This window comes from Penaeus japonicus, unplaced genomic scaffold (genome assembly GCF_977035675.1).
Source record: "Penaeus japonicus unplaced genomic scaffold, GWHDUDI00000001_assembly GWHDUDI00000013, whole genome shotgun sequence".
Classification (NCBI taxonomy): domain Eukaryota; kingdom Metazoa; phylum Arthropoda; class Malacostraca; order Decapoda; family Penaeidae; genus Penaeus; species Penaeus japonicus.
The window spans coordinates 33,466,947-33,476,946 of NW_028234415.1; positions in this window are offsets into that span (position 1 = coordinate 33,466,947).

The window sequence follows — 10,000 nt, forward strand, 5'->3', positions numbered from 1 at the left end:
TTTGTTTCTGTGTTGTGTGTGGGGGGGGGTTGTTTGTGCATGGAATTGCCATGATTAGGTGGATTATGGTGATGTTCATGATAAAGAGAGAGAGAGATAGATAGAGACAGAGAGAGAGAAAGAGAGAGAGAGAGTGTGTGTGTTTGTACGTGTGTGTGTGTGTGTGTGTCTATGTGTCTGTGTGTATGTTAGCGCGCGTGTGCATGTGACTGTTAATATTAGAGTATATCCGTGTGTTTGTGTCTTCAATCGTGTGTTTGTACGTGTGCCAATGAGCATGTATTATGCAATTGCCCCGCTGCAAGCTTGCATGTAGGTGTTCATGAATTATGTGCAGAATACAGATCCAAAATGTCTAGATAAAAAAAGAAGAAAAAAACGTTCAGAAAACTCCCTCATTCCTGCTGTACACCGAACCGCCGGCCATTGCAAGCCACGCAATAATGGCCCCTTTGTACCTGCAACGCAACAGCCATTGTCCCCCGATTCCTGCATACCTCGGGGTCAATAGGTTATTCTTAATCCTAAGTCACGAGGGACACCTGTTTAACTCTCTCTTCTTCTTATCTTTTATTCTATTTCACTATCTCTCTCCTTTGTTCGTGTTTTTGTTTTTTATGTTTCGTCTGTTTCTCTTTTTTTTTCTTCTTCTTCTTCCTTTTTCTCCCAATTCTTTCCGTTTTCTTTGTGCTGCGATTTAAGGGGAGCAACTTCGTTTTTTGTTTTTTTTTTGTAAGATTGGGTTTGCAGTTGCCTTTGAAAGCATGGCAGAAGACCCGGTGGATTCTTGTGGGATAGCGGTGTCGATGTCGATGGCAGTTCTTGCACAGTGAGATTGCATGTTGCAGATTCATTACTTGACCATTTATTTTAGCTTTCTCGTTGTTTCGTTAGTAAAGTCAATAAATTAGATGCATATTTAGTTGTGAATTTACTCAACCATATGTCTGTTTATATGTCATTTGATCAATGTATTTATTTATGCACTTTGATAAATCATATCTGCATTTTTTTTCTTTTTCTTTCTTTATTTTCAACTGGTTGTTGTTGGATCAAGGAATGGCTTGTGATTATTGCATGATTGCATGACAACAATTTTGATCTGCATCATGCGGGAGTGATATGTAACCTGATAATTTTGCATGGTGTTCTTTTATAACTAAACAGCTGCTGCATGGCACAAATTGCATACACATATTTGCACATTCCGGGTTTTCTGTCAGTCTTCTGTGCATGATACCTAGCTGCATGTAATATATAAGGTGTGCATGATAACCGGCTGTGCTGCATAAGTCATAGAAGGCGGAGGTGCACCTGGTGAAGTTGCATGACCCTCGCATGACCCCTGCATGCTCCTCCCCTCTCCCCCTCCTCTTCCACCTTTTGATGTTCAACGCTCTTACCTCCTGTATCCACCCCCACCCCTCCACTCCTCCTCCTCCCTACCTCCTCCACCATGTCTTCCTTAAATGTTTTCTCCTCTTTTTTAGTATCCTTTGTCTCTCTTCTCTTATATTTTCATTGGATCTATTATCTCGTTGCAAACATAAAAGATTGCAGTTAGCAAGATCGAGAAAAGTATTGATGGTAGATTGGGTGAGATGTTCTTGAAAAAAGGGTGTCATGTGTCAGCTGTTTTGAACAGGTGGCGGTAACTGTATGTTAGAGGGAGGGAGGAGGGAGGGGGCAGAGAGAGAGAGAGAGAGAGAGAGAGAGAGAGAGAGAGAGAGAGGCAGAGAGAGAGAGAGAGAGAGAGAGAGAGAGAGAGAGAGAGAGAGAGATAATAGGGGGGATGGGGGAAAGGGATGGTAGAGAGATAGAGATGGAGAGAGAGAAATGGAGATGGAAAGAGAGACGGAGATATATAGATAGATAGAGATAGGAAGAGAAATAGAGGTACACGGACAGAAAGACAAACAGAAAGAGACACATAAAGACAATAAAGAAGAAATTTCGAATGAAGCGAAAAGACAAATTCGAGCCAGTATAAAAACAGTGCACTGACCTACCCCAACGCAAAATAAGGAACAGAAAGTTTTTTTTTTTTTTTTTTTTTTTTTTTTTTTTAACGATGGACGATAAAAGGAATAAGTAGCCTCCACCCCACAACCCCCTCTTCCTTAACCCCACACCCCCACCTTCACCCCCAACACTTACCCCAAACGTCCTGTTTTATTTTTTACCCACCTCTACCCCACTCCCCCTTCTCTACCCCCACCCCTACCCAATCCCATCCTTTACCCCCACCCCTACCTCACTACCCCATCTTTAACCCCCTACCCCACTAACCCACCTTTAACCCCCCACCTCTACCCCCATACACATCCCACCTTCACCCCCCACCCCCATACATACCCCCACCACCCATACACCCCCTCAACCCTCACCCATTACTCCTCCCCCATCATCACCCCCACCCCGCTATACCCGCACCATCACCCCCCTCCTCCCCCCTCCCTACCTGAAAACCTTTCTCGTTACCTTAATCTTTCAAATTCCTCTCGCCAACGCCCTCAGTACCCCCCCCCCTTCCCCCTCCCCACCCCACCCCGCTCTTGAACTTGACAAAACGCCGCGATGCGAATCTAATCATCATTTGCAATGTTGCATAAAATCTGTTGTTGTTTTCTTCTGTCTTGTTGTTCTTATGATTGCATTTATTCTGGTTTGGATTCGAGTAGGTTTAAGGTATTGTTTGTTTGTTTCTTTCTTTTTTTTGTTTTGCTGTATTTTAGAGTGGTAAGGATTTAATGACTTTATGAATGGATTAAGGCAGTAATTAATGTGGTCATTATTACTTTTTTTTAAATATATCCTTGTTATTGCAACTGCTTTATTCATCATTGTTTTTGAAATCACATAAATCCTACAGGTGATGGTAAGGATGATATGGATAGATTATTTAATTTAATCTATCGGCAATCTTCCTATCTCTCTATTACTCTTTCTATCTCTCTGTTTCTCTTTTCCTTCTCTTTCTCACTCTATCTATCTATTTATCTCTCTGTTTCTCTTTTCCTTCTCTTTCTCACTCTATCTATCTATTTATCTCTCTTCCTCTCTCTCTTTCTCTCTCTCTCTCTCTCTCTCTCTCTCTCTCTCTCTCTCTCTCTCTCTCTCTCTCTCTCTTTCTCTACCCCCCCCCCCCTCATCGCTTCCTCTGAATCTATTCATGTATAACCATAAATAAATAAATGACAAAGTTAAATATATGAAAAAAAACAGGTATTGCAGCCACGTCACCGTTTTCGAAACCCAACATCTAGAACGCCCTCGATCGGAATCAACAATGGAATTTCGACCTTCTGCTTCCGAGAAAAGAGGTGGAAATCGTTAATTGCCGTTTTTGTTTTCATTCTTGGCTGGTCGTTTTCTTTTCTTGGTTTGAGATTTTCTTGATTTTTTTTCCTTTTTCTTTTTTTTCTATTTTTTTGGTTTATTGTTTAGTTTGGTGCCTCTATCTATTCAAAAGTTTGTTGATTGTCCTTGTTGACTAAAGTGCTTGACGTAATATGATATGTTATTTTTTCAGTCTCTCTCTCTCTCTCTCTCTCTCGTGTGTGTGTGTGTGTGTGTGTGTGTGTGTGTGTGTGTGTGTGTGTGTGTGTGTGTGTGCGCGCGCGTGTGTGTGTGTGTTTATAAAATCCACTTATCACACAAAAAGAAAAACGAAGAAAAAATTAACCATCTCATCTGATATCAGAAACATTAAACAAACTTAACACATAATTCCATAAAATAATTCCATAAAACAGTTCAGCAATGAAACAAAATTGATAATGATAATCACAATATTCATAGAGTAAAATAATGGCTGACATTATTGTTATTACTATTATTATTATCATTACTATTATCATCATTATTGTTGTTATCATTATCATTATTATTATCATCATTGTTATTATCATCATTATCATTATTATCATTGTTATTATTATCATCAGTATTATTATCAATACTATTGTTATCTATATTATCATTATTACTACTATCCTTATTAAGAAGAAAATAATGATAATTATCATTATCATCAATATTACTGTTATCATTTCTATTATCATTATTACTGTTATTATCATTATTATTACCATTATGATGATTATTACCATGATCATCATTGTTGTTACTGTTATTACTATTATTATCATCATTGTTATTATTGTCATTATCATTATCATTGTTGTTATTACTATCATTTTCATCATTATTGTCATAATTTTTATCATCATTGTCATTATCATTATGACAATTACAATTATTATCTTATCATTATTATTACTGCAAATGCTTTTATTATCAATGTTACTTACCATTACTGTTTTTTTATCATTACCACTATTCTCATTATAATTATTACCATTATTATCACCAATGTTTAAATTATTACTACTATTATCACCAATGTTTAAATTATTACCACCATTATCCTTTTGATTATCATTATTATCATTATCATTTTCACCATTTTCACCATCATTTAACCATTATTATTAACTAATTAGTCAACCGCCAATAGCAGAAAGTCTCACATTCCTCAGCCAATCAGAGAAATTGTCAAGTCTTCCTCAGCGCCAATGAATGAGCAGAATTAACAATAAACCAGCCAATCAGACGAGAGCGTTAGAGAAACTCGACGAATAGGGTGAAGGGAAGTTTATTTTGAAAAACTAATCACGTTCCGTTATGATTACTTTCGTGCGCCGGTATTTGCAGGGTGGGAAAAATCGCTTAGTCATATCCTTTGATGCGGGGAAAAAGAGAGAAAAGAAGAAAAAGAAGAAAGAAATTGAAAAAAAAGAAAAAAAAACATGAAGGAAAGAAAGACATGAGAAAAACAAGATTTTTATTACGTTGACGAAACCCCGATAGAAGGAACTTACTCACTGAAGGAGATTCCAATCATCATTTTTATATAATTTTAACATCTTTACCAACTTGATTAAAATTATTTGAAATCGAAATACTTTACAATAATTCATATTTAATATTTATTTTACAATATACTGGTTAAATGTGATTAATCTCTTTTAGTGAAGTGAGTGATTGTTGCATGAACATTGCCTTGCGAATGTGCAGGTGTCATTGCTCTGCAATTACTGTGCAATAGCCACGTCGCAGCACGACCTGCGACTCTCCCTCTCTCTCTCTCTCTTTCTCTCTCTCTCACAGACACTCACTGACTCACTCTCTCCCCCCTTTCTCTCTCTCTCTCTCTCATACACTCACTCTCCCTCCCTTCCTCTCTCTCTCACTCACTCACTCTCCCTCCCTCTCTCACTCTCTCTCTCTTTCTATCACAAATTTCAAAGAAGACAATAAATATATAAAAAGAAAGTTGACACGAAAATTATGTCTTTCCGATAACACGAAAACGGCCATCTCTCCCGTGATCATAATCTCTCATTTGCATTCGACCGCGCCATGTTGAGGCTAATAAGCCTTTTCGACGGACACGAGGAGAGGAGAGAGAGAGGGGAGGGGAGAGAGAGGGGAGGGGAGGGGAGAGAGAGAGGAGGGGAGGGGAGGTGAGAGAGAGAGGGGAGGGGAGGTGAGAGAGAGAGGGGAGGGGAGGTGAGAGAGAGAGGAGGGGAGGGGAGGTGAGAGAGAGAGGGGAGGAAGGAGAGATAGATAGAGAGGTGGAGAAAGAGAGAGAGAGAGAGAGAGCAAGGGTTATCATTATCCTTACTGTTGTTGCTCTTGTTATTATTTTACCTTCTATCATGATGTTGTTATTGTCATTGCTGTCATCATTATTGTCGCCATCCTTAGTATCATCATTATCATCAACAACGAAATCTTTATCATCATATCTTCGTGTTATGTGTTTTGTGCCTGTGTATCTATATGTCTTAGTATATGTGTGTGTGTGTGTGTCTGCGGGTTTGTGTATTATATACATAGACATTTCTGCAAATCCTTTATAAACATGCAAATGAACAGCAAAGTTCAAATTTCTAATTACGAAAGGTAAACAGACACAAGAATAAAGAGAGAGAAGCAATCAAGCAGAAGACAAACAAACAACAAATGACTAAGTAAAGGAGGGGGGGGGGGAGTTTTCAGCGAAATGAGGAAATTTCTAAACTAAATATTTGTTTCTTAATGCTTCCTCTGCACTTTATTTGGCAAGATGTGCGATAAATATTTACACTTTGTTGTGTACACAGGTTTCACAAACATAACTAGATACATACACCGAAGCAAACGCACACACTCTCACGCACATGTATCTATTACAATATATTCACAATTCATATCCACTCATATGTGCACACACCTCACAAAGATACACACACCTCACACACCTCTCTCTCTCACACACACACACACACACTTCTCTCCCTCATAACCCCCTTCCTTCCATCCATCCCCCTCCCTCGCTCCCTCCTTCCCTTCCTCATATCCCCCTCCCTCTCTCATAACCCTCTCCCTCCCTCACTCCCTCTCTCATAACTCCCTCCCTCCCTCATAACCCCCTCCCTCCTTCCCTCATAACCCCCTCCCTCCTTCCCTCATAACCCCCTCCCTCCCTCATAATCCCCTTCTTCCCTCCCTCATACCCCCCTCCCTCCCTCTCTCCTTCCTACAAGATTAAATTCTCTGGGATATATAACCAAGCTCTTAAAACCTAGGCCACTAAACAAACGTCCACTGCGTTCCTTAGAGTATAAAACGCATTCGCTCAGATATGTAAGTAATGTAATATATACACTGAATCATGCCTCAGACATTTCGCGTTGAACCACACAATTGCAACTTGAGATCTTGCACTGAACCCAGGAGATTCCGCGCTTGGCACTTTTGCCGTTTGGAAATATTTAAGCAGGTGACTTGCTCAGGTCGAAAATGCAGTTTGTAAATTCCTTGTCCTGGGAGAAAATTGCAAATATGCATGTAAACAAAGTGAAAAATATGTAATCTTAAACTAACTGATTTATATTTTGTGTTACATTTAAAACAAATCATCCGTGTTTTACATCCTACGTGGAAATGCATATCCTTACATGAATATCTTTCTAAGAACAGAAAGATCATTTCCGAAATGATATGTGAGTGTATTATTACCAAGATGAAAACATGTTCCAAGTATTCATTAAAAAAAAAAAAAAAGGCGAAAAACGATATTTCTCTGAACAAGATTACGAGGATCCACTCACCCCGCCAGATGTACGATAATCTTGCGACACGAGGAAAATGCACATGTAAACAAATAAACAAGAATTAAATAAATGAGCGCCTCTCACAACACACTTTCTCTCTCTCTTTAAGAGCTTTTGCGAAACGAGGAAAGACTTGCAATAAATATTTGTTTCTTTGCAAACGTTTTCCTTTCTGTAAGGTAATGAAAAAAATATCTTGGTGTAGAAACCAAATGGGAATAAGGCATTATGAATCAGATGAAATTAACGATAATCATAAAATAATATTGATAATGACGGTAATAACAATCATAATAATGTAAAACTTATGACTATAATGATGTTAATGGTGATAATAACAATGAAAAGATGATAAAAAATATATAGTAGTAAGGATGATGATGATGATAATAACATTAATAACGACAATAACAGGGATAATGATAATTAAAACAATAATAATATTGATCGTTATCACCTGTCGTCATCATTTATTGTGCATCATCACCACCACCTATCACCACCATCATCATCATACTATCATCATACTCACCATAATCACCATCATTCATGACCTAAACTCTCTCTGAAAAGATTCATTTTAATCACAAATTGCTAAGTTGGTCGTTTGCTCGTAATTCTAACCGTCACATATAAATGTTTCTCGATCATTCTCGGCAGCAGTTGTCGTGCGGTCGTGGAAGGAATAAGTCGTAAGAAGGGATGGATGACCACACGACCCGAATTACCTCAAGGATTTTAGTTAAGTTCATCCATGTCGTTAGATAACATGTATTTTAGGTGAAATTGATATAGATATTGATTGTTATCTTTCTTTCTTCCGATTAATTCTTGTGAACTTCTTGAATTAGGTGAAAAGCCTATCATATTGATAGGAGCAATGATAGTAGTAAAAGTTGTAGGAGTAGTAATAGCAGCAGTAACAGTAGAAGTAGTAGTAGAGTACAGTAGAGTAGAAAATAAGCAAATGGTTTAAAAATTCCGAGATTGATGGCTATTAATGAAACTATCTGCTAGAAAAAATCTATCGATAACAGAAAACGAAAAACAAAAAGAAGGAAATAAGCTAGATAAAGAAATAGAAGAAGGAAAGGTAATCAAAATGGCGCATTCCTTTCGGGCAGAGACACCGGTTCCGTGTATTTTGGCGGGAAATCGAGAAAAGGAAATATTTTGCGACAAAATCTCGTTATATTCCATTAGCTTATTTGTTATATCTGTTTCATTGTTTGTTTTTGTAAAATTAATAAAGTGAATTGAGTTAGATGTAGGCCATTTTTTTATTGTTTAATGAGCCATTTTTTTTAACCGTATAAAACGGTTTTGTCTAAAAAGCAATGACATTTTCTTTTTCTCGTTTCCCTTGTTTATCTTTTCGGACGTTGATTTAAGGCTATGTAGGCCTAGTGCGATGGTTTGTATTTCAAACACGCACGTACACATACATACACAGATACACGCGCACACATATAAATGTGTATGTATATTACCATTACCAATTATTAATGTATGTTTATGTTTACCTAGTTTTATTTCTGTAAAATATATCTTTGCATAACAAATGTATAGCTATGTTTGTATTCCCTGCAGGCATAGCATAGACGGGTAACAGGTGTGCAACTTGATGTGCAATTTTCTGTCTTTGCATTAAAATGCAGCGGAATACGTGCTTTGTGTTCTTGCCTCCCATCTCTCTCCTCGATTTTGCTTTCCGACTGCTTTATTCCTCTCTCTACCCCCCCCCCCTTTCAGTCTCTCTTTCTCCATCTCTCTTCCTCTCTCCTTTTCTCGATCTTTTTCCACTGTCCTCTCTTCCTCTTCCTCCTCCCCTCACCCTCTCCCTTCTCCCCTTCTCCCTCCCCCTCCCCCTCCCTCTTCCTCACCAATTCGCTCTCGTATTTGTAAACCAGCTTTTCTCCCTCATAATTATAACCAACCTCACAATTAAACTCCCAGTCGTAATCAAAACCATTATCAACCTTATAATCACTTATAGTCTCATTACTCTCGTGCAGCCAAAGTAATACCTCCACGTTTTCCTCTAATTATGATAACGAGGATGAGATAAGATTGTTTATTCACTTGATATACAAATCACATTAATTAAGATGGGAGTAGTTTCGTTATATACAGGGTGTTTTGATGTGTATTACGTCATCCATTTATATTGTACCTTCTTTCATTTGCTTGATATAATGAATTGCTGTAAGAATTTCACCCACTGTAAGAATGTATTTATTCATGTATCTGTTTAATGATCAATCCATATTTCATACCAATTATTAATGTATGTTTATGTTTACCTAGTTTTATTTCTGTAAAATATATCTTTGCATAACAATGAATGTATAGCTATGTTTGTATTCCCTGCAGGCATAGCATAGACGGGTAACAGGTGTGCAACTTGATGTGCAATTTTCTGTCCTTGCATGGAAATGAGCGGAATACGTGCTTTGTTTTCTTGCCTCCCATCTCCTCGATTTTGCTTTCCGACTACTTTATTCCTCTCTCCCCCTCCCTCCCCCTCCCCCATCAGTCTCTCTTTCTCCATCTCTCTCTTCCTCTCTCCTTTTCTCGATCTTTTTCCACTGTCCTCTCTTCCTCTTCCCCTCACCCTCTCTCCCTTCTCCCCCTCTCTCCCTTCTCCTCTCCCTCCCCCTCCCCCTTCCTCACCAATTCGCTCTCGTATTTGTAAACCAGCTTTTCTCCCTCATAATTATAACCAACCTCACAATTAAACTCCCAGTCGTAATCAAAACCATTATCAACCTTATAATCACTTATAGTCTCATTACTCTCGTGCAGCCAAAGTAATACCTCCACGTTTTCCTCTAATT